The sequence below is a fragment of the Euprymna scolopes genome, chromosome 43 (assembly GCF_053919585.1).
Source record: "Euprymna scolopes isolate OS-2025 chromosome 43, ASM5391958v1, whole genome shotgun sequence".
In the NCBI taxonomy this organism is placed as follows: Eukaryota; Metazoa; Mollusca; class Cephalopoda; order Sepiida; family Sepiolidae; genus Euprymna; species Euprymna scolopes.
The window spans coordinates 31,133,493-31,160,679 of NC_136524.1; the positions used below are offsets into that span (position 1 = coordinate 31,133,493).

General features: G+C 32.3%; 1 protein-coding gene across 7 annotated transcripts in view; it reads left to right on the forward strand.

Annotated features, from left to right (window-relative positions):
- LOC145268270 (EH domain-binding protein 1-like) overlaps positions 1-27,187 on the forward strand; it is a 725,308-nt gene that overhangs the window by 226,115 nt on the left and 472,006 nt on the right. The gene's annotated exons all lie outside the window — the stretch shown is intronic.

Below are 27,187 nucleotides of genomic sequence, written 5' to 3' on the forward strand. Positions count from 1 at the left end.
GCCTCAGTCGAGAAGGATTTTTTCTGCATGGATCAAGGCCACAACAGCTACTACGCTTTGTGCTAGCCAAAACTCTGTTTTTTTATTAAAGTTGCTATTTCTGATTCATTTTGTTTTGGTCAATATATGTTCTTCAAGTTTATCATTGAATGCTCATATCATGCTGTGTGCGAGTATTCGTTAATTTACGACCAATCATTAAAATCATCAGATTTAACAATGTAAAAAACATGGCCTTTTTGCTGGGGGCAAGGTGTAATATCTGTTCTGTTGCTCCACTTTTTTTTTTTTTTTTTTGAACTCCTGTTCACCCCTTACAAAGCATATCACCTCTTGGACGTAAGGGGCTACTATTTGGGGCCATGCCTAGGAAGGATTAACGAGATATTTGTTTATGTTGCATTTAAACTTCTGCATATCAGTACAGCCAGGGAAGCAGGCAGCAGCAAGGGAATTCCAAAGTCTAGCTGTTCGAGGGAAGAAACTATTAGAATAGAAACCTTACTGGCATTTAGGGACAACAACAGTGAAGGGGTGTGATTTTGTTGCTAAGGTGGTTTGTTGGGGATATGTACGTCGAGCAAGTACAAGTGCAACGAGTTCATCAGAACACATTTCATTAAAATATTTGTAAAACAGGCACAGTGATGCAACATTGTGACGGTGGGACAGGAGCTAGAGCTTAGTTGATAAATTGGGACCGATTAGATTGACAACTCTTTTTTGGACCCTATCTTATTTCTGTCCTTAGTCAGTGACTGAGAAATTCTCCTAGACTAAGGCGATAAAAAACTTTTGTATTAATCCAGAGTGCTCTATTTTGAGGCATTTTTTGCAGATCAGAGTGCCCCTCCTTGAGGGGAGGGGACGTTGACTTCTCAATTCTGCTTTCTGACCATGGTGTTACAGTTCATGCAGTGGGAGAGAACTAAATACCCCCCACCCCACATTAAAAACGACCTTGTGTCTCATTTTGCCCCTGTGGGTAGGAAGATTGCTGAACACAATCCTATTTAAGGAAGGAAAAACAACACCTTATGAAAATGAAAAATATGCTTAGAGAAGAAAAAGATGAAAACATTGTAGAAAGATCGGCGTTCATGAGGACATCAAGCTGAGGTAGGTTTATTACCTTCCCAGATTTTCTGAGGGGTATATTTTAATTTTTAAAAAAGCACGAGATACGGGGGGTGGGGTGGAAGTGTATAATAAGTAATTCTCCTGATCCACTTATCATAGCAGCAGAACAATGAAACTTGATATGAGTTTTGGTCTTTCTCTATATAGCAACCACCTAGAACTACACATTTCTCTCATTGTTTAATGCATCTCTGGAGACCGTTTTTTGTAGAACACTCCAGGCTGGTCCTCAACTACGATGTGACTTCTGAAATCAAGGCTGCATCATCTAGGGAAACATTTTCCTTTCAAAAGCAACTTCATGGCTGGGAAGAGGTGAAAGTCAGAGGGTGCAAAGTCAGAAGAGTAAGTTGGATGGGGAAGAGAACCGTCCCTGATATCTTAAAAATACTCATGTTACAAAATGGACTGCTGACGTATTATCTTGTGCTTTTACTAGCTTGCTGTATTATTCTGTCTTATATGACCTACCTTAAGAATTTTAAAACTTTGCTAATGTAGGATGTGACAGCCCTCCTTCTTCTTTTTTTTAAATCAATTTTCAGTCTATGCTTTTGCTTTTATTCAACAAAAAAATCTGATTCAAAACGAAGTTTATCTCCAAAGAAGAGGTTAAATAATGGATGGTGATATTAAACGGTATTTCTCTGATGAGAAAGAAAGTCACGAAACTGTTAAATAATAATTAGAAAATAGTTGAGTTTTTTTTTTTTTTTATCAGCTTTTATTGCTTTGGTTTTCTCTTATTCTTTTCAAAATTATGTTAAGTTTGGTTAATTATTATTTTTTTGTCAGTCTTACGATAAAGCTTTGTGTGCTTTGCTTTATATAATAGATATATATTTATTGTATAAAATTTTCTGTGATTCAGATATAAGACTATTTGCATGTATGTCCTTATTGAATTTTTGTATCTTTTATACTGTTTTTGTGTTAATATTGTTCAGAATATCATTATTATTATAATATTTATTTGTTGTTCATGTCTTTTCTTATGAATTGAAATTGAATTTTAACATATTTGCAAAAAAAAAAAAAAAAAAAAAGAAAAAAAAGAATAAAAAAAGCCTGCTATTTGACATAGCAATCTTTACCTAATAGTATTAAATATTCTCATTTTTATGTTCAGCAAATGTTTCTGAACAAACGCATTTCAGGTGAAAACATTATTATGCTCCATGTTGAAATTAGTATAAATTCCCCAAAATTATGAAACATGTTTGAGTAGAAAAATAATTACATTTCAGTTGCTCCTAGTCCCTCCCCCTTAGACAGGGTCCAAAAGAGAGTCGTCAAAGTAATAGGTCCCGCACTGTCAACTAGGTTTCAACCTCTGTCCCATTGATGAAATGTTGAATTCCTCTACCTCTTTTACAAGTTTTTTAATGGTAGATGCTCTGACGAACTACAACCCCCTCTACATAAATATCCCCAATTAACCCGACAAGCAGCAAAATCCCACCCCTACACAGTAGAGATCCTCAGATGCCAGAAAGCCTTCTACTCTAACAGTTTCTTTCCTAGGACTGCTAGACTTTGGAATTCCCTTCCGTATTCCTACTTCCCTGACTGTGATGACATGCAGACATTCAAATGTAATGTAAACAGACATCTTGCTGCTCAGCTCCCTACATAGTATCCCTGCAAATTATGTCCCAGATAGTAGCCCCCTACATTAAAGTAGCACTATCCCTTGTTTGGGGTGAAAATGCAATTTAAAAAAAAAAAGAAAAAAGTAAAACTATGATTTATCAAATTACTAAGTCTCATCATATCTTTTACTGTGGAAGAATTGTGCAACCAATTCTGTATGACAAACTGACTTATCTCCCTTGTTTCCTTTGAAACCTGCCATTAAAAAAGTAGAAAGTTTCTGACTACTAGTCTCTACGATTTTTTTCTGAAAAATGGACCCAGCACATTTTCCACTGGATCATGTTTCATATTTTTTTTTAATTTATACTAATTTCGATGTGGCACATAAGTACGTAATAATGTTTTCACCTGGAATGTGTTTGCTTGAAAACCCGGTATACTACATGAGCACTGAAGTATTTTTTCATAGACAAGTATTATTTTCAAGTTTTGGTGAAAGCAAACAATTTTTTTTTTTTTTAATTAAAAGTTTTATGTTTTAGAAAACGAAATCATAAATAACTATCATTCTATTTTGATTGTCGTAATAATTTTCATGTGAATTTAACTCTTGGGTGCGACCTGAATTATGAGAAGGTGAATTTTGCATGGCAACTGTCTTCCTGAACGTTGGTTTAATGAATATAGTAGAACCCCAGAATAGGGTGGCCCTAAGATACATTTTTTTCAGGTTATGATGTAGGAATATGATGCTTTTCTGATCCTTGGTTATGGTATTTGCCCCACCCTATGGTGTTATTTATAATTTTATTTGATTATATAAATGTACTGTACTGTATTTTTTTTACTAATTTTTAATGTCGTATTCCAGGGTTCTACTGTAACATATTTTTGACATCACCATTAAAAAAAGATTTCTGAGTTATTAGTTGTATCACAAGTATCTTCTCTTGTTGGTTAAGCATCCAAACAGGAAAAAGTTTAACAAAAAAAAAAGTAAAAAAAAAAAGAAGTTAAAAAAAAAAAGTTAAAAAAAAAAAAAGCTTTGCTTTAAAAGTGAACATTTTTTGGTGTTGTGCAGTATAATTTGATTTCAAAAAGTGTATTTTAAGTAAAAACACTATTACATACTTACATGTCTTGTCAAAATTAGTATAAATTCTAAAAAATAAAAAAATATGATTGAGTAGAAGATCAGCTAGAACTATTTTTTACCCTCCTCCTCCTCCAAAAAAAAAAAAAAACAAAAACATTAGCGATCTGCTGTTTTCTATTTTGAAATGACAGATTTTAATTGAAAGCAAGGGAGCTAAGTCAGTTTTTCACACAGAATGTCATAAGAAAAATTAATAAATACAATAAAGCTGTATAATTCAATAAATTTCATTTGTACTTTTAATTATGTTTGCTACTTGATCATATTTTGAACATTTTTTGGAATTTTACTAATTTCGACATGGCAAGTAAATATGTAAAGGTGTTTTTGCTTAAAATGCATTTATTTGAAACTGAATTATAATGCACAAGCACTCATTTTTTTTATGAAACTGTTACATTAAAAGCTAAATTATTTATCTGTTTTCCTTAAAACGTGAACTAATATTTGTGTACACAACTATAAGTCTAAATAACATAAAATTAGAATTTGATTTGCATTTCTCTGTTAGGATTTTAGGATTCTTATATCAAGAAACACCAAAAGACTTTATTTATCCAGGATTCATGATTTAATTCTTTAATTAGATTATTTAGTCTCAAAAATGTCTTCTAAATAAATAGCATTTTTAAATTTTTTTTTGATTTATTGTATAAATAAGAAATATCTGGATGAAAAATTTTTGGTGTTTTTGTTTGATAATAATTATCAAATATAAAAACAAAAAAAATTTTTTTTTTTAAAAAGTAACAAAAATGAATCTTGGGTTTGGAGAAAAGTATTTTATTTTTAATTTATACTGAGCTATTATTTTCTTTTTTCTTTTTCATTTTTAAAATGAGATTTCCTCTCTGACATGGCAGCAAGGATGGCATATATTTCCCTGGACAATAGCCATATGTTTGCTAACTCCTATTAATTACACATTTTATAGAGATTAAATATCCCATTTTTATTAAAACTATGCACCTGTACTGAGTACCGATGATATTTGTTCGCAAGATTAGTTTCTAGGAAAAAATAGCAATTTTATTTATTCAAAAAAAAATTTTTTTTTTTAAAGATTTATTCTTTCAACTTGATTCAATTTGTTTTCATGATTTGCTCTTTCAATTTCATTCAATGACAACTTCGAAATGGTCTCAGAACAAGCCTCAAAGCTTTGTCACTCTTCCAATTTAGGTTCCCAAAGTCGCTGGGAAGCCTTAGCTTGTCCTTCATGTTGCAACTGGATCAGATAGCGTTTTGTGCCACCGTGCCTCACACAAAGAGATGGGACTGATGCTATCAGTTCAGGCTGTTTGAAGATATTTGCTTTCAAACCTAAAATGCACCAAGCATTGATGTTATTTTGTTTTTCTTTTCCTTTGCAGAACACAATCATGTTCTGTAAAGTCAAAAACAAATAATCAAAAAAAATTTTTTTTTAAATTCTTTTATAAACCGATCAAACTAAGCCCATGAATAAATATTTGAAAATACAAAGAACTTGGAAGCATAAAAGCTTTTATCAAAATGACTAAATTTGGTATTATATAACCCGGAAAAGGTTGATATGCTGTAAAACACACCTAACCAAACCAAACCAGTCAAGTGGTTTGCAGTCTATACTGTTGAGTGAAATGTTAGCTATAAAGTTCTCTTACAACCAGGCCTGGGGCTTTTGGTATGCCAACCTAGCCTGGCGTTTTTGGCTGGTGTGATAAGACACTAAGTTTTGCTGTCACTCATATGGCATTTATATGGTTACTCGGTCAATTTAGAGTTTTATTATTTCACTTAGGTTGTAGCAATCATGGAGAAGTGGGGTGGCATGTTGTCACTTTGATTACTAATGTATTCTTTTTCTCTGAAGTCGCCTCATATTCGAATTCTGATTCTTTCAATTCTTTTTTGACCTTTTTTTTACCATCCTGCTGTTGATGATGCCGAGGAAGTCTGAAATCTCCTTATTTGTGTACTTGTGGCACGGATTCCAGGGAGAACACAGTTCCACAAATATATGAAGGGTTAGAATTGTCTTTAATCTACAGTTGGAAGTAATGCAAATATAATTAGGGGTTTCTTGAAAACAACAGTGACAACAATAAATCTTTTAAAAAAAAATGTATAAAATTTGTTAATTGAAAAACGACAGCAGCAAAAAAAAAACAAACAAAAAAAACAAACAAATATCGTCTGTTACCTGTATTTTGCACCACAAACTATTTTTCCCCTCAAACTGTCTCATACCCTCACTTTAATTGATATCAAGACTAAACAATTATTTTATGGCATGTTAAAATATATTAATCATAGATAACACGTATGCACTTAGTATTGAGTTTTTATTTGGTATCAACAAGTATACAAAATGAAGGTTTATAATTTTATTTTACGTTTTAAAAAAATTTTTTAGATGAGGATTGATTAGTTGTATTTGGATTATTCAGACTATTGCTCTCATCTTGAGTTCTATTTTTGCGATATTTTAGCCGGTGTAACCGTCAACATAGATGCATTTTGTCAAACTGAAATCTCTACAGAATTTCTAATTGGACCCTTTATTTAATCCTTCTATCAGCTATGATTGGATAGAGGTGTTGTTATTTTGCATTATTTTGTGGTCCATATATACCCACGCTGTAATGATTAAAGGTGTTTATTAACAATCTATGATAAGTGACAGTCTTTTTGTTTTAAGTTTGATCCTTACTAAAAGTGATAATAACTAAGAATAACTTGAAATTATGTGAGTATATAAGAAGGCTGGCTGCTTCTACACTATCAGAACGAAATTTTGTAGTTAATAAATGGAGTTTTCAGATAAAAAACAATGGTTTCTACTCATTTTCTTTTTTTTTTTTCTCAATTCTAATAAATTGTGCAGTTGAAATTACCTGAATATTACTGAATTATTAAGAAAAGAAGAAGAAAAAAAGCAACTTTAATTGTGTTAGCAGTCGAAAAATTGCAGTCAACTTGTTTTTATAAAATAAATCAAAACTGAAAATTATCTCCCTTTTGAACTCTTCTGTGTCTTCTGTGTACATAAGCAAATATGATCATTTTCTTCAACTTCTATTTTTTATTTTCTTTAATAAATAATTTTCTACCTTATCGATTTTCACAATTTTTGGATATAATCATCTTTAAAAATATTAGGAATACGTAGATACCATTTTTTCATGTGAAATTCAGTTTTACGATTTCCGAAATTTCGTTCTGATAGTGTAGAAGCGCTGAAAGCTGTTAGCAATGTAGGACATCAGGACAGTGAAATGACGTGATATATAAACAAAAACAAATGACGGTTGCATTTAAATTATAACTCTTTTACATATCTATTTTTCAAAATCTTTCACATATAAATCAGTAAATGTATGAACTTACTGTTAAGTATAACCGTGATGGTAAAATATCTATGATAATTTGGAGAGGTACCTCACTTTTTCGAAAAGAAAACAAAGAAGGCATCTTCCAGTTATATTTTACAGTAAGTTCATATTTACTGATTTGTGTATGTGAAAGATCTTTTGGAAAATAGACGCACGAAGATTTTATAATTTAAATGCAATCTTTGTCTGTTTGTGTTCATCACTAAATCATCGCAGTGTTCTACATTGTTAACAACCTTTTTATACATTTATATATTTAGTTAACAGCAATGTTTAAAGCAAACTACCTTTCCCTGTTAACTTAGAAATTATTTCGGGGTGATGATGACTAAGTGGTTAACGGACTGAAAATCTGGGTGTGCTAAGTTCGAATCCAGCCCATTCCACTGGAACTCTTTGATTAAACCCACACTTTACCTTGTGTCTAAACTCCCCGAGGAAATAAATAAAATAACTTGTATAAAAACATGTTTAATGGTATGTAACTGTATGAGAAGGCTGTTTGCAATGTAGAATATTGTAGGTATTGAAGTGACATGACATGAACAAAAACAAACGAATAAAAGTCTTAAAATTATAAATTTTTGTATATTTATTATTAGTATATATATATATATATATATATATATATATATATATATATATATATATATATATATATAATGTATATAACCGCGCCCCCAGACATCAACCTGGTAATTTCCTTGTACTGGCGCAAATATATATATATATATATATATATATATATATATATATATATATATATAAAGTATACATACACACAAACACACATGATGCTAGTTGGCCATTAACCCCGAAAAGGGGTTCATTCGCCCTTTGAAAGGTCTTGTTTTTAATCCTTCAGGGAGACCTCCTCACCAAACAAGTCTGGTGGGAGAACCAGTTTAGTCGCCGGTGACCTGACCATGAGGCAGGTAGTACTGGGTTACATGGTACCAGTAGCATATGACATGACCTGACATACCACTAAGAGAAGGAAACTCTTACATCAAACCTGAGGGCTGTTGTCTGCTTGTTCTGTGGCAATTGGTTTGCACCGAGTGAGTTAATCAGCAGTTCCAAAAAGTGTGGATGGTCCTACACGAGCCTTCACCACTTAAATCAAGTCATTTGTGTGGGTTTCTGACAGCTTATCGTAATTTCATTATGAAAGCCTCACACTGTCCTGCAAGAAGTCCACTGGCGATGGAGTGAAAGCGACGGGGACAGGTAAAGGATATTACTGGAAGTCCTCAGCCGGATCTCTGCACAGTGGCGGCTGATGGTAGATGGCCGTTCTAGCACAAACCTGTGAGCAATTGTGCTGTTCGTGTCCTCCATCAGGGACAAAGCAGCCCTATTTAGGGATAGCACTGCTTTCCCTGTGGCGGGGAGGGGGCGATAAAAGGAGCCCTAAAAAATCGCTTGCTCACCACTTAACTTGGCAGCCTGCTGCAACTGTCTCGTTATCCAGTTGCACAGTCAGAACAATAGAATACGACAAAAAACCTCAACAAAGAATCTCTCAATAGGGTGTTGGAATGTCCGTACCCTCCAGGATAATGATGCTGCACCTGAGCGCAAGACAGCCCTTGTTTCTCTTGAGTTACAGAGGTATGATGTTGACATTGCTGTCTTATGTGAAACTCGCTTGCCTGGCAATTCTCAACTTCGAGAGGAAAAGGGTGGATATGACTTCTTTTGGTCAGGAAAGGCAGAAAATGAACCCTGCCAATCAAGCGTTGGTTTTGCCATTAAGTCCAAGATGGCAAAGTCCTTATCGTCTTTGCCCAAAGGCATATCTGATCGTGTGGCAACTCTTTCCCTAGAGTTAGAAGGAAACACCAGGGTGACGCTAGTTAGTTGTTACGCCCCAACGTTAGCCAGTTCAGATCAAGAGAAGGATGACTTCTACGATACCCTCCGTGATGTCCTCTCCAGAGTTCGACACCATGATAAACTTGTTCTTACTGGCGATTTCAATGCTCGTGTTGGTAGTGACCATCTGTCGTGGACCGGTGTACTTGGTAAGCATGGCATAGGCAAGGTAAATGCAAATGGTTTACGACTTCTTACAATCTGTAGGGAGTTTGACCTCTGTATTACCAATACCATATTCCAACAACCTGTGCATCGGAAGACGACATGGATGCATCCTCGTTCAAAGGACTGGCATCTTATTGACTTCATCATAACAAAGCAGAAGCACATGAGTGACTTCAAAATCACTCGCTCTTTCCACACTTCTTGCTATCTTTTGGATCACACCCTTCTCAGAAGTAAACTGTCGTTGCATGTGCGAAGGCACAGAGTTACAAGATCAACAGTCCCCAAACACATTGATGTGCGGCCTCTTAAATCCAGGGAAAAGAGAACTGAGCTCTCCAATAAGCTTGATGAAAACCTTGAGGGTGTTGATGTAACTGATGATGTTGAATCTTCTTGGAAAGCATTGCGAGAAGCAACTCAAGCTGTAGCAGTAGAAGTCCTTGGAATACCGAAAAGAAAACACCAGGATTGGTTTGACGAAAGTGACGATGAAGTTAAAGCACTGATTAACCAAATGCACTCATCTCACAAATGTTGGATTGAGGACAAAAACTCAACAGTGAAGCACACGGCCTACAAAAAGTGTAAAGGTGAGGTACAACGAGCTCTCCGAGCTATGAAAGAACAATGGTGGTGCAATAAGGTAATTGCACTGCAGGGAGCTGCTGACAGCAAGAACACGAAAGCCTTCTATGATGGTCTGAAAGAGGTATTTGGTCCTCAGAAAAGTGGTGCTTCCCCATTAAGCACAGCCGATGGAGGGGCATTGCTGACTGATAAATCAGATATTCTCAATCGTTGGAAGGAGCACTTTGAAACTGTCTTAAACACTTCATCTGTCATTGATTCCTCAGAATCCAGATATTCCAGAATTGTCATTGGGACCTGCTTATCAGGAGGTATGGGAATCCATCAAACAAATTGCTTCTGGCAAGTCCCCATCACCAAAGGATCCAATTCCGCCTGAAGTGTACAAGCATGGTGGGCATGCGCTGGTAAAAAAGCTCCATGCTCTCTTTGTAAAGATATGGAAAGCAGGCCGAGTTCCATAGGACTACAAAGATGCCTGCATCAAACATCTCTACAAAAATAAGGGAGTCAAGAATGTCTGTGACAACCATCGGGGGATATCTCTACTTTCAATTACAGGAAAGATTCTGGCTAGGCTCATTCTAAACCGAATCATAAATCGTCTCGGTGATAAAGTGTATCCAGAGTCCCAGTGTGGGTTTCGGTCAGGTCGCGGCACCATTGACATGATATTTTCCTTACATCAGGTGGCAGAAAAGGTCTGTGAGAAAAATCAGGAATTGTATATGGTGTTTGTTGACCTGACGAAGGCCTTTGACACTGTGAATCGCGATGCTCTTTGGCAAGTTTTAAAAAGGCTTGGTATTCCAGAAAACATGCTGAGCGTGATCATTTCCTTTCACGAGGGGATGAAAGCCAATGTTATCTCAGATGGTATGATGTCTGATCCATTTGGTGTTACGAATGGGACCAAACAGGGATGTGTAATGGCGCCAGTCCTCTTTGCGCTCTTCTTTTCACTAATGCTGAAACATGCATTTGATGATTTGGACACTGGTGTCAAGTTTTAATTTCGGTCATCCGGTGACTTATTTAACCATCAATGGTTTAAGGCCAAGACTCTTCTTCCCACCAAAATTATTCGCGACTTGCTCTTCGCTGACGATGCCGCACTGGTAGCCACATCCTTTGAAGAAGCCCAAGTTCTTCTTGATCGATTTTCAGGCGCGTGCAAGGCCTTTGGCCTGACAATTAGCATAAGGAAGACTGAGGTAGTGCATCAGCCACACCCTACTCCAAAACAAGTTGAAGGCGTAAAGCAAAATCCACCAGAGTATAGATTTCCTGCACGCAAGCTGAAAGTCGACAGTCATGATATCAATTATGATAGCAAGGTGAACCAGGGCGGTTCTCTTGATGATGAAATTGTCAACAGGATTGCTAAGGCCACTTCTGCTTTTGGAAATCTTCGCCATCGCTTGTGGAACGAAAGGGCTATTCGACTAGACACAAAAATCCTTGTCTACCGTGCTGTTGTTCTTTCCATTCTTCTTTATGGATCTGAGTCATGGACCTCATACAGACATCACATTAATCAGCTGGACGTTTTCCACAAAAGCTGTCTACGCTCCATATGTGGTCTTAGCCTCCGCGACAAGGTATCAAATGCCGAATTATTCACAAAATGCAAAATATCTGGCATTGAATCATTCCTTATTCAATCGCAATTGCGGTGGGCTGGTCATGTATTGAGGATGCCCGATGACAGAATTCCAAAAATTGCGATGTACAGTCAATTTGAGGGTGGTAAAAGAATTGTCGGACGTCCTTGGCTTAGGTACAAGGACATGTTGAAGAGTAACTTGTCTGCAGTGAACATACCATACAGGAGTCTTGAAGATGAGGTGAATGACCGAAAAAGATGGAGATCAAGGTGTTTTGAAGGTCTCCAGAGGTTTCAATCTGAAAGCTTAAGGCAACTGAAAGAAAACAGAGTAAGAGCCAAACAACTAGCAGCCGCACCAATATCTGCAGCGTTAAATCCACATTCATGTTCTATTTGTGGCCTTGTTTGGAAGTCCCTTGCTGGACTAAAATGTCATCAGAGGCAAAAGCATAAATGAGTTTTATAAATATGGGTTGTCCGAACCTCATACGTCGAAATCGACGGGAGAGTCCATCATATATATATATATATATATAGTATATTAGTATATCTATTATTATTAATTTAGTATCTATTATCAATTTAGTATCTACATATAGTATAATAGTATATCTATTATCAATTTAGTATCTATATATATATAATATAATAGTATATCTATTATTATTATTAATTTAGTACCTATTCACAGTATATTAGTATATCTATTATTAGTATTATGTTAATTTAAATATTGATTCACTATTATTCCTGTCATTATTTTCTACTTATTTTAATACATACATATTTTTAATTTTTTTTTTCAAAATAAGTAAACCCCAATAATAATAGAATTATTAATAGCATATTGATATAAAAGTTACTAACCATGCTAATGATAATATAGAAAATATATAAACTTTTACATTCATTGCCCTTCAGTTATCTTCTGTATGTTAATGGTTATAGATTGGTAAGAGTCTGCAAGACACACAAGTTGGTATTTAATGGAAACAAAATATATTGAGAAAATAATGATGTAATAAATAGAGAGTGATTATATGTCAGTCTGACTGTTCTGCCTAGCCCTGACTGACACATGGAGAACAATCTACCCAGCTGGATTAAATCTAGGGTTCAATCAAAAGTTCTTACACTTGTGCATTACTTTTTTTTTTTTTTTTTTTTGTTGAAGAACTCTTTGGAGGGGGAGACAATTCAAGAACACCCGAATCCAAAAATGCTAAAGTTTCACATGACTTTTAGTTACAAACAAAACAAATACACTACGATAAAACAAAATAAAACATTTATTAAATTAAATTAGAATTAGAGAAATTCTTTAATGAATGGAAGTTGTCTTTTTTTGTTTAAATTTTCTTATTTTGTTTAAGCTGGGGATGGGGCATCCTACCAAATGCCAGACATTCACTCACTATTTCAGTCACTTCAACCAAGAGATCTTTTTTAAATTCTAACTGTTCCTTTGAGTGCAATTATTTGTACTTTTTGCGCTTGGTTCACTGGGTATATTCACTAGGTAATTTTTGAAATTCTTTTTCATGAGTCTGATTGATCTTACAATTACTGGAATAGTAGAGATGTTAAGATTCCAGTTTCTTTTTTATACCATGCGTAAAACCTTGGTTTTATGTACAATATGAAAAGAAACTGGAACCATACTCTATCATTCCAGTTATCATTAAGTGAAAATGTATGACTTTTAAAATGTATCAATAGTTTGGAACAGTCATTATTGGAATGTGTATTATTTTTTATTTTTATTTTTTTTTTTGAGAAAAGATTTTTCTTGCATTTATTTTAATTCGATGAATTTTCAGATAATTAATGTTTTATTTTGTGTTGTATTACTTTACGTTTTTTTTTTAACTAAAAGTTACACAAAAACTTTGACATTTTTTTGATTAGGGTGTTTTTGAATGGTCTCCTCTTTCAAAAGAGTTCTTAAAAAATGAAAAACAAAAATGTTGCCAAAAAAAAAGTTCCAAAAACCTACACGAGTGTCAAAATTTCATACAGTTTCCTGAATTTGACATAGTTCCCAAAGTTGCACTTGAAGAAGGTCAAATGTTACATTGGCTGAAATGTTTTAAAAATATCAACTAAAACGAAGATGTCAGAATAATTTACATATAACAGAATTAAGTTTTGTTTGTACATCTTTTTTTTTTTTTTTTTGCTAGAATTTTTTATTCAATAATATTTTATTTTAGTGATTATTGTTTTTTTTTTCTCCATTCAGTGTTTGTATTTTTCTTCTGAAATTCATTTTCTATGTTTAAATTTCTAAATCCGTTTTTTTTCCTGCAAAATTAAAATTTTTGCAGTACGAAATTATTATAAATAAATAAAAAGAACTTTTTTTCATTAAAAAAAAAATGTTTGTACGTTCATTCGGATTTTTAATTTATACAATGGGGTTATGTTTGATCTCTATTGATAAAATTATGAGACAACTTCTTGTGTGTCTGTATGTATATGTGTGTGTGTGTGTATGCACACCTGCTTCTTGCCTTCACTTATATATCTTCTATATTATAATAACAAAAGAAATATTGAATTTCAATTGAAACGGTACCTATGCAATTGTCATGTCTCAAATAGTAACATATCTAAAAATTACTAAAAACTATAAGGTGGAAAAATAATTATTAATGAAAAAAAAAATTTGTGAAATCACTATTATGCAGACACTTACTTAAAAAAAAAAAAAGAAGAGATCACTTGACAGGGGAGATAATTAAATTCTGTTGATTATGTGACGTGATGAACGTAATTCCAAACGTTGGACAAATTTTATTCCGCATCTAAACTTTATCGATAACTGTTTTTCATTAATAATTATTTTTTTACTGTATTGTTTAACATAATTTTTGGATATGTGACTGTTATAGCGATCAAAGGGGAAATAACCCTAACAAAGAAGGTAAGAGTTATCACCCTTTATAGATCCTGAAACGACTAGTTCTGATAGGAACGGTGGATAATATAGCGTCTTTGCTTGACACATGAATATCTTTCTGTAAATAATTAATGTTTCTGTTATGAATAAATTGTATTTAAATTAAAATGAGCTTGTCTGTTGGTTCTGTTTTATCCTATGATTCTGATATCCTATTTCTCTGGACAAAACTGTTACTATTTACGACAAAGCAATTACATAGGTACCATTTATTTTACTTGAAGTTTAATATTTTTTTTTTGTTATTATAACATAGCAGCACCTTTTTTTTTTTTAATTATTTTTATTTACGAGTAAACAATTATTGGTGCTTATCTAGATTTGTACTTAAACAAAAATAAAGAAAAACCTTTAATGTGTACCTGCTTGTTATGCGTGAAGATGTTATATTCCAAAAAAGCACAAAAATTGATCAAGTAGTGTGTGTGTGTTTTTTGTTGTAATAAAATCAAATTTTATGATTTTTAACCATTAAGTATTTTTAGCAGCTGTTGATAAGCCCTTGATTCTAGAGAGGTTGTTAAGGGGGAAGTAACCAGTAATGAAATTTCAAATTCTATCAGGTATGCCGACTAGTTTCTGTTGCATTGAGTAAGTCATAAAATTTGATTTTCTTAAAAAACAAAAAAAACAAAAAAAAACAAAAAAAAAAACAAAAAAAACCAACTTGATCAAATTATATGATTTTTTGTTGACTAGGAAGTCATTTAAACTGACTTTAAAATTCTTAACAAATCCTTATGTATAAAGAAATTGAAACTTTTGGAACCTATTTCCATCACTAATTAACCCTTTACGACCTGGTCGAACTAATTCGTTCAGTCGTAAATAAATGAATACAACAGCATAAATAAAGTGGGAATCGATTCAAACATGCCTTGTACGTATTAGTTCAGTATCCAGGTAGATTCCAGATACCTCCAGATTGTAACTGCCCATTGCTTATATTCAGTATGCTACCATCTAAAATTAATAAATACTTTTTTTTAATCATCTACATCATAATTCAAGCCATAAAGGGTTAAAAGAAAATGTGGATTAAAATATTATCTTAATGAAATTAGTTATAAAACTTGAAACGTGAAAGCCCTTGATGGGACTCTGCTCAAGGTTGTCGAAAACTTCAAGTACCTTGGAGCATGGTCTGAGAACACTGAAAAATATTTTGAAGTGAGAAAAGCGTTGGCATGGAGTGCATGTCACAAGTTGAGGAAGATATGGTCATCCACTCTCTCAGAAAAGTTGAAAGTAAGACTCTTTGTTGCCACAGTAGAAACAATGTTTCTCTATGATGGTGCTGAGGCATGGGCTCTTACAAATGTGCTGGATGGTTGTTACACACGGATGCTCAGGATGGCTCTCAATACATCATGGAGGAGCCACACAACAAACCAACAGCTTTATGGTGACCTACCACCAGTATCACTGAAAGTACCGCAGATAAGGATGAGAGTAGCCGGTCACTGCTTGAGACATGATGAAGAGGAAGCCAGCAAACTAGTTCTCTGGATACCAACAGATGGACACCCAAACCGAGGTAGAGGAAGAATGAACTACATTGACAACCTGCTGCAGGACACAGGATTGGAAAGAGTTTGGGATCTGCAAACTGTCATGTGAGATTGAAAGAACTGGAGAAGTTGTGTAAATTCGGTGGTGAAGCATCCTGAAAGACGATGGAGGAGAAAATGAGATGATATAAAACTATGACAGTTTTATTCAACTAATAATTTAATCTCTAAACAAAACAATTATAGTTAAATTTAATTTTAAAAATCCTATTTTAACCCAGTGTATCTGATTTTTTTTTTTTTTTTTTTTTTTACTATTGCACTAAAACTTTGTATAATGACTAAAAATAGGTTAAAATACTTAAATTGAAAGGGAAAAAAAATTATTTAGAAAGCGAGATATTGACTATCCTATAAATAGAACACTGGATAAATGTGATAAAATTGGTGCTGTTTTACAATTTGTCATTGTTCTGAGGGAGACAACTCTGTTTTACTAAAAGATTCATTCATTTTTTTCATCTCATAATTTAGGACGCTCGCTGCGATGATATTTTTTATTAAATAAAAACATTAAACAAAGAAAGCTGCGACGAATTTTATTTTAATGTTACAAAGTTGATAACATTGATAATACAAAATGTAGTTTGTACGTGACTTTTAGGACAAAACCAACAAACCAAAGATATTTTCATTAGATGAAAAAATTTAAAAAAAGAAGCTATAACTTTTTTTTTGTTTTAATTAAAAAGTAAATGTTATGATAAGGTTTTTTTGTTTTTTTTTTAAATTAGTCTTTAACCTTAAAAAATACAAAGAATGAAACTCTTTAATAAAACAAGGATGAAATTTTAAAATTTAAAGCTGTCTTTTAAATTTTAAAGCTGCATTTTTATTTTTAAAGCTGTATTAATAAAACAAGGATGAAATTTTAAAGCTTGTATTTTTACTGTAACAAAGCTTATAATATTAATAACACCAACATCTAGTTTTTAACATTATAAAAAATGAAAATGCGACAATAGTTGTAGAGGAATTGTAAACGCAGCTGTAAATTACGAGATGAAAAAAGTCAACAAATCCCTTAATAAACGAGAGTTGTCTCCCTTTGCACAATGACAAATTGTTAAAATTCATCACCATAAATTTTAGAAGTCAAAAATGACTATACATTCAAAATTTACACATGATACATGAAGCAAAGCAGTTCATACAAAGAGTTCCTTGTATTATTTGGATTAATCACAGTGCTGTTCTCATCTTGAGTGTGATTTTCACGTTTCGGTCGATGTAACCAACCTTCTTTAGGTGTATCTTGTTGAATTTGGGAATTGGTATGGAATTTCGAGCAGAACCCTTTATTTACTTCACGGGGGTAGTGTGCTCTTGTTCCATCAGCCATGACTGGATAGAAAGTCCAAAGTAATTTGTAAAGAGTTCCATTACACTTTTGGCAATAAGTTACTTGCAAGGCTCATTTAAAAACAATTGCATTTTAACAAATTTTACAAGAATTTTTAAGCAGTTTCCAACACTACTTGGCTGATGAATAAAGATGCATTTTATCCTCTCTTTCTTTTAGAGTTATTATGCAGTAAGCAGTACTATTATTATTCTATAGATTTTAAAATAAAAATTATTTTTAGTACACTGGGATCTAATGGATTAATAAAAATAAAATGTGTAATATATAATAATAATAATAATAATATATATATATACACACACAGTAGTTTGAAAAAAAAAAGAACAAAAATACAAATAAAAGTCAAGATTTCCAGACAACGCCAGGTAGTTTCAGCTAGCTCATAATAATTAAAATGTTATTTTTTAAAAATCTTTTTAATATAAGAAATGGAGATAGTTGACAGCTGCATAAGGTCATTAGAACATCTGCAGGACAATATATGCCAATTAACAACTGGACAAAAGTATCCATAGCAACAGGACACAGCTACATCAGTTGACAGCCAGATAAGATAATTGAAATATTAGCAGGAACAGATATCCTCGCCAATGGCTAAACCAACTGATGCTACTGAACAGGGACATATTTAGTTACCAGATCAGGCTGTCTGAAGATATCGGCTTCCTGACCTAAAATGCACCAAACATTGATGTTATTGATTTTGTCTTTCTCTTTGCAAAACTCAATCATGTTCACCAAAGTGTAAGACAAAGTAAACAATATTCTTCTAAAATTAAAAAAAAAAAAAAAAAAAATCAACCAAACCAAATCAAACACCATGGATAAATATTTGAAGATATAAAGAACTTGAAGCATAAAAACTTTTACTAAAATAATTGGATCTGACATTAAATAACCTGAAAAAGGGTTAATATGCTGTAAAACAGCAACCAAACCAAACCAAACCAAACATTATGAATAAATAGTCGAAGATATAAAGAATTTGAAACATAAAAACTTTTACCAAAATAATTGGATCTGGTATTAAATAACCTGGAAAAGGTTGATTCGCTGTAAAAAAGAAAAACAAACAAACAAACAAACAAACACTGAATAAATATTTGAAGATATAAAGAACTTGAATAAAATTTTTTTCCAAAATAATCGGATCCAGTATTAAATACTCAAAAATGGTTGATTTTCTGTAAAATAAAAATAAAAATAAAAAACAACCAACCCGAACCAAACTGTAACTGTTAACGAGACAAAAATAAATTAAACCAAAGAAAGGATTAAATTATGAATGCTTGGAAGTGGAAACTTTTATCAGTTGTGTGCTAGTGAATGAGAAGAAAACCGAAATGCATTCTGGTGAAATTTTGCAGAATTAAATTAGATAGAATTTAATAAATTTTGTTTGTTGTTACTGCATTTTTTATTTCAATAGATATTTGATGAATTATAACTAAAAAGTAATTCAATGTATTTTGATGAAAGTTACATTTAGATTTAAAAAAAAAAAAACAACAAAAAAAAACATGCACATATGATGTTGTTTCATAATTTTATTATAAAGATTTTTATTATTTTTTTAAAAAAGTTTTCAATGAGAATAGAAAATGTATTTTTTAAAAACAGATGAAGTCGTATTTATTTCAATGTTATTGTAACGAGTGCTTAATATTATAAAAAAAAATATGACAAAGCTGGTACAATTCAAGTTACAACTCACTCCAGCATTGCACTGGGTTTCATGTACCTAAGAGCCAATCATCATGTTCTAGCTTTGTTATTTGAATATATAGTATAATAGACCCCCCCCCCCAAAAAAAAAGACAATTTGTATGGGTCTTTCAAAAAAAAACAGTTCTCCACTGCTAACAATATAAAAACCTTCCTCTCATCTGTACTTTTAGTGACAGCAGTACTGCCCTAACACTTCAATACAGTATTTCCATCCTTGGAGTAGTAATTAAAATCGAATATTGTATAAAGTGAATTAATCGCTGGTACATTTACAAAAGACCAAAAGGCATCCATCAGTTCTGAGATAATATCTACAGACACTAGTTTTCGGAAATCATCAGTACAAGGAGTCACAATTACTGCCGGCTGGAAGATTCAAACTTGGCTACGAAGCCATCACTGGCTCCATTAGCAAGGGACAACTGCTCAGCTAACCTGAACTGTGACGAGAAAATAGTTGAAATTAACATTGATATAAAGTGTAAATGTTATTCAACCAGGCCGAGAGTGATCACATGATTTTAACATTTATGATCTGCACATGTGTGCTTACGTGACAAACTTAATTTATTTGAAGATGTAGACATAATTATCATTATTAATTGTTTTTTAATACCTACATACACTAGTGTTTCATCCTTTTGGGAATCATTAGTATATGGAGTCATGATTTTTATTTATATATATATATATATATATATATATATATATATATATATAGCTTAGTGCGTTAGAGGAAAAGAGTGAGCGCAATTCTATAAGAGAAGACTTATCTGGACAATATAAAGCTCAACAAGTATCATTGGAGCTTCTATAGGAGAACAATAGGAATGGGAAATGAAAGTCACAAAAACTATATATTGTTAAATAAAGATTGGTTCATTTATTCAATACCAATATATATATATATATATATATATATATATAATATGTAACAATAATTCTAGGGTTTCTTTGTTATTAGATATACAGGGAGGGGGTTGGGGTATAAGGCAGAGGTATAAGGATATCTATCCTTATACCTCTGCCTTATACCCAAACTAATATATATTGGTATTCTGAAATCTATTATTATAGCCTTACAACTACCCACCCAGACCCACCTCATAACTCGCTCCTTTAACTCACTTCCGAACCCTCCCTCGCCTCACTAAATTAAAACCCTGGTACATGACGCCCCATGTAATCCCTTTTGTTAAACCCTGCTTAGAATACACCCATTCACTCTTTCGCCTTAAATCATCACCATAATACCCCTCCCAAAATTATACACCACTTCATAGTGCTGTCGTTGTCTCGGTTGCATCTGTCAATAAAATGCCCCTGCATAGATAATAGGCATCTTACACACCGATAAAATAGAATTACCATCCATCCACACTATACCTCCCCCTAAGCCTTAAAACATATACTACATACATTTAAGACTATGATGAAGACCCTATACATCTGTCTACATTACATTCTATATTATGCTCCTTCTTTATTTAGAATTTGATAAAACTTCCCCCAACATCATCTATAATTTTAATTGATCTATTTCGTTCTTCATGAATTCCACACCAGACGTTGCCTCCCCACTATGTTACCTAGCATCTTCTCTACTCTTCCGATGAGAAGCTTTAGGCTTCGAAATGCCTTGGCATAAAGAATCCCTTCTATCCCCCAACTAAATGTTTGTGTATCCTTATTGAATAAATGAACCAATCTATATTCACTAATATATAGTTTTGTTTATTGTTCTCCTATATATATATATATATATATATATGTGACCATGTCTGGCTGACTTTGTGCAGAATGGTCTCTATCAAATTACTTAGTCAATTTTTGGTCTTCAGATTTGAAACTTGATATATATAGGAGATTTTAACCTGTGGAACAAATAATGCTGGAGAGCTATATGTTTTGTTTAGATTCTAGCTGATGGTACCCAAGTCATATTTTAATTTATTATTTGTTTTTACTTTGGAAATCACTACTATATATTTGGTGCAATATATTAATCAATAGAGAATTAGCTCCATAATAATACATATGAAATCTGCATAAAGTAAAATAACATATTTAAGCATATTTTATGACTAAGCAACACCAGGCGGCCTGCTAGTGTGTGTGTGTGTGTATATACATATATATATATATATATATATATATATAAGAAGGAAAGGTAGTTTGCTTGAAGAAGGCTATAGCAATGAAGAGAACTGGGTGCTAAAATGTGATGTATGGACAAACAGAAGAGAACCCCCCCCCCTTTAACAACATTTGTTTTGGTTCTTTTCTTTCTGGAAAAGAGATTATATTCTTGAAATATCAAAGGCTTCTATCATCCTGGTTATTTAAAACAGTCTATTTTACCGTTTTGCTTTTGTGATTGATCTAGAAAATAAATTGATGTATGAAAATATAAAAAAAAAACAAGCTCTACAAAACCCTGTTTCATTCATCCATAGGTCACATCATTTTAACACTTCATTCCCTGCATTGCTATGGCTTTCTTATATTCTTCAACATATATATGTGTGTGTGTGTGATGAAAATTATGGAAATAATATTTCGGTATAATGGAGAGACGAAAAAGAAAAATATGTTCACCAACATTTCATCTTTATTTCAAGATCTTCTCGGCATGATTGAATTGAAGAAAATAAAATACCCGTACAATATTTGAAAATATACCTTTTCATATTACAAACACAAGTATATTTTCAAATGTTGTTCTTGTATTTTATTTTCTTCAGTTTACTCATCCTGAGAAAGTCTTGAAATAAAGACGAAACGTTGATGAACATATAATTTGGTTTGCTTCCTTTTTTATCTCTCCATATATATATATATATATATATATATATATATATATATATATATATATATATATATATATATATAATCCTTAATAAACAAAAAAACGAAAAAACCTCTGAAGGAAGAAATGTAGGTAACTCTTTTATCACATAGTTTTCCTTAAAAGAGAAATGGATTCCATATTGTTCATTAAAAAAGTGTTGTTTTTTTTCAGTGTCTGAAGAGAGGCCGTTCTTGTGAATATTTTCAAACGATATAAGGTTTGAAATTGTCCGAATGGTCGCAAAACAATTGTAACGAACAATGAAAATACACTACTTGTTGCTATCAATCCAATCTTTGTTGTCTTGATTTTGTGAAAATAATATATATACATGTGTGTGTATGTTTTTTGTTAGAATTTTTATATTAGACCTAAATAGCAATGGATCTGAGATGATAATATTTGATTTTATATAAGAAAAAAATGTGTGATTTGCTTCATTTTCATTCTGAAATTCTTTCAGCAAGGAAAAGCATTACAATGAAGATAATTTTAAATAGTGGCCTTTAAAAGCTCAAAATGTAAGGGAGATAACTTTTATTTTAATTGCTTATATCTTCTGATATGTACAGATCAGAACATTAACGTTCTTATAAACCATTGTATTTTGTGGCATTGGTGCACTTGCTGTCTATCCACACTGAGTTGTGGAACAGTTGTATGCAGATGATTATATACTAATGTGTGTGTTTGTGTAATTAAACAACTTTTAGCATTGATATCAATTTTGAGGTAACCTTGGAACAAACCAGAAGTCTTTGTCACTGTCTCCCAACTCGGGCTCTGATGATCCTGGCCTTTAGATTACTCTCTTTGTGTTGCAACTGTATCTGTCTTGTTCCACCATGCCCCACTCAAAAAATTTTGAGGAGAGGTGCAGTTAAATGAGTTGGCAGACCAGATGTCGGGGGTGTATGTGCATTGTAAACAAAGTTCTCTTACAGCCATACTTGAGTTTTCTTGTTGATATGGCAGGTGTTGAGTCTTGCTACCGTATGTATGGCTGATCTGCAGCTACCTTGTCAATCCAGGGTTTCACTATCTTCTCAGAACATGGATATAGCCATTGGTGTTCAGCCGGAGGTTCTTAAGTAGTGACATAGCATAGTGTTATCTTCATCAATTGACTTTGGTGTTCTGACAGTGTCAGATTTATGATTGTACATTTTTTTTTTTTCTCTGAGGTGGCCTCTTAATAAGGATAGTAAAAAGTAGGCATTAAGTTAACTTTTGGCAGCCTTGTAACTCTCACTTCCCTTATCTTGTCCTTTAGTCTTCACATTCCAGGAGCGATGTTTCTGATAAAGTAGGAAGAATTGCTGTTTTCTGAGTTGGAATATATCCAATATATTGGAATACTTATTGTTGGCTATTTTTTTTACCTTTAAATAGCATTCTTTTTTTTTTTTTTTTAAACTCCTTACATTAATTGACTTTGTGTCTTGTCTGGAGCTATTTTCATTAAAAAAAAAAAAAAGTTGAATCTTTCAATTCCTTTGTGACCTTCCCATCATCCTCCTTGTCTTTCCAGCATAGATTCCAAGGAGAATTGTATGATTATCACATTATTTGCAGACATATACACATTATATTTGAACTGACCAACAATAAAAGTAACCTTGTCTGTCTGTCTGTCTGTCTGTCTGGGGAATGGTCTCTACCAAACTCCTCTTTCAATTTTTGGTCTACAGACTTGAAACTTGATATATAAGGGATTTGGACCTGTGGAATAAATTCTGTTTGGTCTATAGCCAGTAAAAATAGCTGCTAAGGAATCAAAATTGGAAAAATTAAAACTTGGCAAGCATAAGTCAACTAGTGTTACTTCTATGCATGCGCAAATATACATTTATAGGTGGAACAGCATTTTTTTTTTCTTAGTTTTTATATATGTATAGATTTAGATCAGATGATAACAATGATAGCTGGAGCACTAAATGTTTTGGTTTTGATTCTAGTTGACTGAACCCAAGTCATATTTATTTTAATTTTGAAATGATTACCATATATTGAGTATAATATAATAGTCAATAGAGAATTGGTTCTATAATAATAATAATGAATATGAAATCTACATAAATTAAAATATGGTATTTAAGTGTATTTTATGACCATCACATGCCTGTATGCCCATTAGTCAATAGAGTTAATTCTATAATAATAATGAACACAAAATCTGCATAAATCAAAATATTAAGTGTGTATTTAGGTGTATTTTACAACTGGGCGATGCTGAGTGGCCTGCTATATATATATATATATATATATATATATATATATATATATATATATAACTACTTCATTTATTCACATAAATTTACTATACGAAAGTATAGATTTATGCGTAAACTTTAAGTATTTACTTCAAAAGTGCTCAATACGTAGGTAGAGCTAGTTAGTAAGTTATAAAATATATATGGCGATTAAGCTACACTGAATATTCTGCGTTTCATCCAACTATAGGATTCGTCAGGCTTATGCGCGAATTCTGTCGTTGCTTCTTGTTTTTATAATCCTATATTTTATAATGTTTAAATCCTCAACATGTATAAAAACAAGAAGCAACGACAGAATTCGCGCATAAGCCTGACGAATCCTATAGTTGGATGAAACGCAGAATATTCAGTGTAGCTTAATCGCCATATATATTTTATAAATTACTATATATATATATATATATATATATATATATATATAATCATTTTTAAAACCCAACACTAACAACTATTTATATATGGTTGTTAGTGTTGGGTTTTGAACACTAACAACTATATATATATATAATATAATATATATATATATATATATATATATATATATATATATATATAATGAATAAATGACAAAAGTCTATATTCCAAATTTCATGATGTTGACCATCTTACAATTTATTCCTTTAATTCAGTTGACATTAACAATTCTTGACAGTATCTGTTTCGTAGCACAAAATCAATTACTTAATTATTATATCAATCAGTGAATCTATTATGCCCTTAACTCATCAGAAAAAATAGCTACAATCCATCCACCAAAAGGAAATAAAATTCATTTGGACATGATTAAAAAAAAATCCGAAAATTAGAAGAGAAGCTGCAAATACCTTATTGTTTGCTTAAAATGGTGTAATGTAAGCAAACAATAAGGTATTTGCAGCTTCTCTTCTAATTTTCAATTTTTTAATTATGTCCAAAAGCATTTTATTTCCTTTTGGTGGATTGATCGTTGCTATTTCTTCTGATGAGTTAAGGGCAAAGAGATCTACTGATTGATATAATAATTAAGTGATTGATTTTGTGCTACGAAACAGATACTGTCAAGAATTGTGAATGTCAACTGAATTAAAGGAATAAATCGTGAGATGGTCAACATCATGAAATTTGGAATATAGTTTTTTGTCATTTATTCATTATATGCTCTGTAATTACATTGAGCTTCTTAAATTAAGGATTATTATATATAAAAAGGAAATATAAGTGAATAAAGAATATTTCCACAGAAAATGTGTGTGTGTATATATGGTCGTAGTGTTGGGTTTTGAAACTGTTCAGCTAGAAGTTCATATTACTTGAATAAATTGCACTTTTCATAATAATTATCTGACAGCCTAAGAATGCAGTTTAATTTGTGATCATATCTTTGCTTAGAAGTATTTCAGGTATTGACCAGTTTTCCTGTGCCCAGCACTATGTCATGTGCAGAATAGTTCATTTAGCAGTTGTGGTTTGCAACAGCCTCTCTAGTGAATGACCGTCCGTGCGTGACAAAGAGTCATGCTCTTTAAAATGTAAAAAAAAAAAATGTAATCTTGTTAATTTGCAGAGACAGAACACGGCTGATTTAGAGAAGTAAACTGTAATAAACAATCCTGTCATTTCTGTTATTCCCATGCAATAGCAGTGGTTCTAGTAGCCACGATTGTGCAGGGGATCGTATTTTTGACAGTGGCCAAACACAATCTCCTAGTTAGTGGGGAACTATAGCGAGATGGTGTCTCAATAAAATGCCTGTCTCTTTGGAAGAGTTAGAATTAGGAAGGGCATCCAGCTGTACAACTTTTTGCTTAAAAAACCCAAAAAACTATGGCTGTTCTAAGAAAAGAGATGTTTGAGCAGTTGCCAAAAGGCAACCCCGTGCAAACCATGAAAACCTGTCTACAACTGGATAACAAGGAGAAAAAGGGGTTTGTCATTTTTGTATTATACTTTAATTATAAAATGGACGCTTACTTTATAACCAGTGTAACTGAAATCTCCTCTTTGAATGTACATTTCTACTGAAACTAGTGATCTCACTTAACATTGTCTATAAAATAAATGTGTACTTCATAATGATGTGAACCACCTCGGTGTATAAAAATATATATATATATATTTTTTTTACAAAAGTTAATCTAATCACACTATTGTTGGTATGGTTTGATAGAAGTTTCATAGCATATGATATTTCGGGAAATTTCCCTTCTTCAATTTAAATTGAATCTAATCATACTATAATCATGGTAATTGTCAAATAATCTGCAGTTAACAGATTTTTTTTTTTTAAATTGCTAGAAAAAAGGCAACCTCTATTCTGAAGACTTACAGAAAATATAATAGTGGGATAATTATTTCCTCATCAAAATCATGAACTGAAAAGTAAAAATAAAATAATTTATATAAAGGCAATCTATAGAAGGTAATACAAATGCAGGAGTGTAGCGGATCGACACCAACTGAAGCAAAGTAAGACATATGAGGGTCATTCTAATTATAATTATATTTACAATGCAAAAGTGTAACAGATTGACAAAAACTGAAGCAAATGTAGTCAAATAAGGATGGAATAAGATATGCAAATTCACCTTCATAAATGCAATATATATGTTTTTTTTTTATTACTTTTAACATTAACTGAAGAAAGGAAAATTTTCCCGAAAGATCATACAATACAGAACTTTTATCAAACCACATTCATGCAAGTAACAACACAATGCAATGTTATAAAATAAATGTAAATAAGATACATATTTATCTTGTATTAATAAACAGTGAATCTGCATAGCTTATTACACTTATCTTAATTTGTGCTAATTCGTTATGCATCTGCATTTTTATTGCCTTCTATAAATTACATTTATGTACATACTAAACATATACAGCATAATCATCTGTATGGAGGAGGACATTGACACCTGCCTGCAAGAATTGTAAAAACC